At 40.3% G+C, this 6,920-nt stretch overlaps 1 pseudogene; it reads left to right on the forward strand.

Annotated features, from left to right (window-relative positions):
- Nucleotides 1-2,377, forward strand: part of LOC101560460 — a 10,492-nt pseudogene extending 8,115 nt beyond the window's left edge.
- Nucleotides 2,378-6,920: the final 4,543 nt, after the last annotated feature.

Consider the following 6,920-nt stretch of genomic DNA (forward strand, 5'->3'; position numbering starts at 1 on the left):
AGAGAGAGCTGGGTATATGGATAGGCTCTTTGGGGTGTCTTCAAGATAGGTGATCTAGGATATGTATTTCTATTATCTTTCAAGTTATCCATCTGGCAAGCTATGTTAGAAAGCAACGCATTTCAGTGTTGGAGGGAAACTCATTGAGGATCCTCCTGTCTCTCAGGGGCTGCTCCTATTCCCCAATAAATTTTCCTACTCTCAAAAAAAACCAAAAATCAGTTTTTCACAGTTGAAAAAGTCCACTTTACAGGTGAAAGGGAATTGCCCAAGCTTATTGTGTTTTGGGAGAAAAAAAAATATTTAAAATTGACCTTGTGTCTTGAATCTGTAATTTTTCCTCAAAGCATTATGTTAATATTCCATTTTTCTGGGGCCGGGGAGATGGCTCAGTGGAATAAGCACTTCCCTGGCAAGTACAAGGGCCTGAGTTCAATTCCTGGTTCTGCCAAAAAAACTACAAATAAAATAAAAATAAAATATTCCATTTTTCCTTGTCTCCTTTGTAGTCATAGTTCTTCTAGCCTGCCTCCCAGTGACTGCCAGAGTGGGGCATGGTTTAGCCAGGGATAGAGTGGAACAACTTGCCTCAATGTCCTTCCAGGTGACTTAGTGTCCACTCCATAGGCCATTCCAACAAGAGGTGTGGTGTCACTCTCCCACCCCAGCCACTGCTGCCAATTTTTTTTGAGAAGTGGTAAGTAAACAATCCCTAACTTAGTGGAAATTAGGGAACAATCTGGCCCCATTATTAACATCTCTCATCTCCCTGAACCTCAATAAACTATGCTTAACACAGCGAGGCCTCCTGAAGGTTCTTGGGCTTTGGCCCGCATTTTCTATGGAGGTACAATGGTTATGAAACAGGTCAGGAGTTAGTCTTGCCCATCAGGCAGACTAGCAATCACCTAGCCCAGCTTTTGTCTTCTTGTCTGTCTTTCTCATTCCTGCTGTCGTTTCTCCCCAGGTAGAATGGATTGCAGTGAGACCAATGGATCCCTATATTTGGTGCCCGATTAGAATGCCTGGAACCATCTGCCATCTGCTCCAAAGACGTTAGCCTTGAGTACCCTGTTTCATTATATTGATGAAAACCAGGACTACTACATTAAGAAACTTGCAAAATGGGTGGCCATCCAGAGTGTGTCAGCCTGGCCCAAGAAGAGGGAGAAATCAGAAGGATGATGGAGGTTGCTGCAGCCGATATCCAGAAGCTGGGGGGCTCTGTGGAACTGGTAGATATTGGGAAACAAAAGCTCCCTGATGGCTCAGAGATACCTCTTCCTTCCATTCTGTTAGGCAAACTGGACTGCGATCCACAGAAGAAGATGGTGTGTATTTAAGGGCCTCTGGATGTGCAGCCTGTGGCCCTACAGGATGGCTGGGATAGTGAGTCCTTCACCTTGGTGGAGTGAGATGGCAAGTTGTATGGGAGAGGTTCAATTGATGATAAGGGACCAGTGGCTGGCTTGATGAACACCCTAGAAGTGTATCAGAAGACAGGTCAGGAGATTCCTGTCAATGTGCGATTCTGCCTTGAAGTTATGGAGGAGTCTGGCTCTGAAGGCCCGGATGAGCTGATTTTTGCCCAGAAGGATACCTTCTTTAAAGATGTGGACTATGTTTGTATTTCTGACAAGTACTGGGTAGGGAAGAAGAAGCTCTGCATCATATACAGTCTCAGAAGCATTTGCTACTTTTTCATTGAGGTGGAATGCTGTGACAAAGACCTCCATTCTGGGGTATATGGTGGCTCAGTCCATGAGGCCATGACAGATCTCATTTCATTGATGGGCTGTCTGACAAACAACAAGGGGAAAATCCCATCGCTGGCGTTAACAAGGCTGTTGCCCCACTAACCGATGAGGAGTATGAACTTTATGACCACATTGACTTTGACATAAAGGAGTTTGCCAAGGACATCAGAGCACAGACCCTCCTGTACAGCTGCAAGCAAGAAATCCTGATGCATGGATGGTGGGACCCATCCCTCTCCCTTCATGGCATTGAAGGCACCTTCTCTGGGTCTGGGGCCAAGACTGCAATACCTAGAAAAGTGATTGGCAAGTTCTCCATCAGGCTCAAGCTGAACAATACCCCTGAATCTGTCAGCAAGCAGATTATAAGCTACTTGACTAGGAAGTTTGCTAAACTACAAATTCAAGGTGTACATGGGCTATGGTGGGAAAACTTGGGTACATGATTTCAACCACCCACATTATGTGGCAGGGAGAAGAGTCTTAAAAACAGTTTTTGGTATTGAACCAGACTTGACCAGGGAAGGTGGAAGTAACCCTGTAACATGATGCTCTTGCCAGTGGGGTCAGCAGATGATGGTGCACACTCTCAGAATGAAAGGCTTATCCCTGATGCCTAGGTGGTGTTAGGTGTGTGCAACAATTGGGACCATTTATTCCAGGAGGCTTGTCAGGAGCAGCTGACTGACCCCTAGGTAGATTCTCAGAAGTGGCCAGTGTGACTTGACCTCTAGAAAGCAAAGACCCTTGAGGCTCAAAAGCTCTGTAGGAGGTGTTGGCTGTCATGGGGTTGGGATGAACTGGACTTGCTGCTTTCTGCCTGTGTTCTGCCTTCTCTGTCAAGTAATTCACTTCAGATATTCAGAAAGGAGATGAAAAAGTTCAGGGGCTTCTTATGCCATGACAGCTCCCTTTGTAACCTCTTGTTGTCATTTGATTCTGTTCTTTCCCCAGACTTTGACCATCACCTGTGTTCTATCCATTACCAGCCCTCAGAACCCAACCTAATAGTCCTTGTAGAAGGACTGGTTCATCTCAGTCTGTGTTGCTCAAATAAAAATGAAAATGAAGCCGAGAAAAAAAAAAAAGAAAAAAAGAAAGAAAAAGAAAAAAACCTAAAATAAAATAAAATAAGATGATTTTAAAAAAAGAAAAAGAACCTGTCACCATAATAGTTGCATCTGTCCTAGGTACCCTACACCTTCTCAGAAAGATGTCTACTCTGACCATAGCAGGCTCCATTTTGAATGAAGGAGTGGAACTGAGTTTGGACCAATTAGTAATCTCAGATGAGAAGGCTTGCCTTTGGACCAATTTGGACCAATCAGCAGCCTTGGATTAGGAAGGCCTGCTGTGGTTATATAAACACTTTTCTTATACTCCTGAGGTTAGTGTAGGAGGACTTCTTATGGGGTCCCTGTGTGGCTGCACAAGTTCCATTCAAATAACACTTTGCTGTAGTGGTCCTGTAAATCTGCACAAAACTTATATCTTGGATAGTTTGGACTCCTGAAGATTCTCAGGATCATTGCCTTACCCGTCTTCTACATATAACTGTATAGCTTTCATAAAATCCTGTAAATCTATTTGGGATTCTACTTCCAAGTAGCATGGCCAGAGTGGTTTAAAAAGAGCAATAAATACTAGATTCAGTTAGCTCTGAAGATCTTCATGGATCAGCAGCTGATGAAGAGCAGCAACTGGCAGAGTTGACCAACTGGCATAGACTGGTGTCAACAGATGGCATCAGCTCTGGTAGAGCTGCACTTTACTGATTCGTGATTTCTATCTGAACTGCAAAAAATCCTCAACTGATTGGTGACACATTTAGAACTCTTCAAATATTCATAACTGGGATCCCATCTTATTAAAATGTTTTTGCATAACAAGAGAAACAACCAACAGACTAGAGACAACCTACAGTGTGGGCAAAAAAATCACCAGCTAATCCTCGGACAAAGAACTACTGTCCAGAATACAGAAAGAACTCAAAAATATTAGACCCTCCAAATTTAAAGACCCAATTCAAAAATGGGCTTCTGAAATAGACACTTTTCAAATGAAGAGGTAGAAACAGCAAATCAATATATGAAAAATGCACATCATCACTGATCATTTGAAAAATGCCAATTAAAACAATCCTGAGATTCCATCTCACCCTAGAAAGGATGGCCATTGTTAAGAAATCACCCCATAACAAATGCTGGAGAGGGTGGGAGGAAAAATGAACCCTCCTCTTGTATTCCTTGAAATGTATACTAGAACAGCCACTGTGGAATCAGTGTGGAAATGCCTCAAAAAATAGGAATAGAGGCTCCATTATACCCAGTTATTCCTCCTCTTGTTATATTCCCAAAAGAATTAAAACCATATCACAGTGACATATGAACACCCATTTTTATAGCAGTACAGTTTGTAATACCTAAATCTTGGAAACAACACAAATGCCCATGAAATAGTGAATGGAGATCTATCTATCTATCTAGATATTATTCTTCCATGAAAGAGGAAAAGCTTGAGATATTTTTAGCTAAAATGCACCTTAGGTCCATCCTCTTAGGTGAAATAAATCAGACACAAATGTAAATACTGCACTATTTCTCTGGTGTGAGAAACTGAACACATAAATAAGGATCAAAATGTATATCAGATACTGTGAAATAGGAAGAAAATATCCGAGTGGTAAGAGGAACTAAGGAGAGAGGGAAAGAAAGGAAGGAAAGAAGGAAGCAAGGAAGGAAGGAAGGAAGGAAAGAAAAAGAAACATGAGAAAAAAAGAAAAATATGGAAACAAAACTTTTGTAAGTAGGGAGGGGAAGAGTGATTGAAAGAAGGTAGAAGAATAGAGAAAAGATAAAGTTATTTCATGTACAAGAAGAAATTCTCCATAATGAACATAATCATTATGTATTCCTAAAATGTACAAATAAACTCAATTAAATTTTTAAAAATATGAGTACAGGGAGCCTTGTAGGGATGACAGTGGTCCCTCTTCTGGGAACATTTGGAAACCTGGCCCATACGATTCCAGTAAGTCACTCTGTCGTATCTTCTTGTCTCCTTCCTATTACTTTCCAATGCTTGGTATAAAGGCTATTTGGAATCTATTATAATAAGAAACTAGCAAGCAGCCATTATGAGGCTTTCTTACAATCATGTAGAAGCTCCTTTTATCCACTTTACTTTATGATTATATCTTTTATATATAATTTTCAGGAATATAAAACTTCATAGCATTTACTGAAACCCTTTTTAAAAAGTCACAATCCAGCCATAGTGGTCTCCTAGTCTCCCTCCCTTTCTCTTGCTTGTGCTACAGGGATGGGCATGGGCCCCTGTGTTTACATGATAGTAGCACCTTGTGGAAATAACAGGTGCTTGTGACAGACAGGTCTGCATGGGTGTGCAGATGCCAGTACAATGGCAGTGTATGTTTGGTATCTTGCCTTTGTGTGCTTTTCTTTTCATCCCAGTGTCACCACCTGTCATGGGTCATTGCTTCAGTGATAACAGAAATTAAAACTGAAACATGAATTTGCACAAGGGTGAATCAGACTATCCCATTTATAAAAGAACCAGCTCTGTTCTTGCAGATTTTTCTGGGGCTAGCTAGTCTTTTTGATCATTATTTCAGTTCTGCTTTTGTAGAAAGGCCCTAGAAATCCTTTTGCTTGATGGTGCAATTTGTTCTCTATGAAATGATTATTTTTATTTATGGCAATCTCAGTCTTGTGAAGCTCTGCTTATAATCCAAGATGACCTTCAGTTTAGGATAAAGACTTCTGGGAATAGTTGAATATCTCTATAAATTCTATCTTGCTGTCCTCAGTCTTGAAAGGGGATGAACTTATGTAAATTAAGGGCTAATCAAATTTGCTTAACCAACTTTTAGATACACACTCTCTAAATGATTAATATATTGTAGCTATATGCAGAGCTAAGAAGTGATTCAGCTCAAAGCTTTAAGGTAACAAGAGATACAAAAATGAAGGTCCAGCTTCATTGCCTGTTGGGCTTTTATGGGCTCAAGTGAAGTCACTGTTATTTGTTTGCTTTTGTGCTGTTAAGAAAAAACATTTTTAAGTCACCAAATTCCTCAAAAGAAAACATAAATCATGTTTTAAAAAAAATAACAGTAAGGGCAAGGATATTTGTCCTCTTCCCTATGATAGTACCTAACATGTCAACAGTACCCCTGAAAAAGTAATAGTGATTCATCTTAAATCAAAATTCCTAAGACCAAGAGGAATTTTAACTTTTACAGATGCTAGCCAGAAAGAAAGAACCTGGGTCAAATTCCCTCAGATACTAGCTACAAATCTAAGTAACTGCTAGAAAAACGTTTACCAAGTCTAAGAAGTCAGAGCAATGTTTTTAGTGTTTGTTGGTTTGGGATTTATTTTGTTTTATGGGTGGTTTTGTTTTCTTTTTGCACTTGATTATTGAACCCAGGGCTTCATATATGCTAGAAATGTACTCTGCTGGTGAGCTATATACCCAGCCACAGAGTATTTGCAATGAAAAATTGGGGAAGGAAGGCACAAGTTGTTTACATTGAGCCTACATTGGCTACAGATAAGAGGCACAGAAGTCAAAAGCTTAGGAGGACCTCTTCTTTTCCCTGTTTTTTTCCCCTGTTAATTTCAGTATTCAGGTTTTGCTGATCACCTGCAATAGGAAGGAGGAAGTGTCTCAGCAGTGAAGTGAGTAAAAAACAGCTTCACAGCAGGGTCTACAAAGAGGAAGGTTGCTATTTATTGATAGAGGGTGATTTGACTCCCAAGTGAATTTTGAGAGACAGCTGCACACAGAGAATAGAGGTAGTAATTAAAACAACTAATTATTATTACTATTGTAGATATTTTACATTTCTGTAATATATTCTGTATTTACAAAGAATTTTGTAACCACTTGCTATCTCCCATCACTGCCATGGGCATGGGTGACATTACTACATATATTTCTATTCATCTTCTGAGTCTCTAAACTGCTCTGACCACATAATAGGATTGAGGGTAAAATATCCCCATTGCATCTCTTCTACTCACTATGTGTTTGGAGAATCCAAATGATCAGAATTTGAACATTATCCTATCCTGTGACTTCATCATGAAGAATAACCATCTGTAAATACCTAAGGACAAACAGGCTGGGGTGATAGCT

The sequence above is a fragment of the Octodon degus genome, unplaced genomic scaffold, assembly GCF_000260255.1.
Source record: "Octodon degus isolate 3935 unplaced genomic scaffold, OctDeg1.0 scaffold00045, whole genome shotgun sequence".
In the NCBI taxonomy this organism is placed as follows: Eukaryota; Metazoa; Chordata; class Mammalia; order Rodentia; family Octodontidae; genus Octodon; species Octodon degus.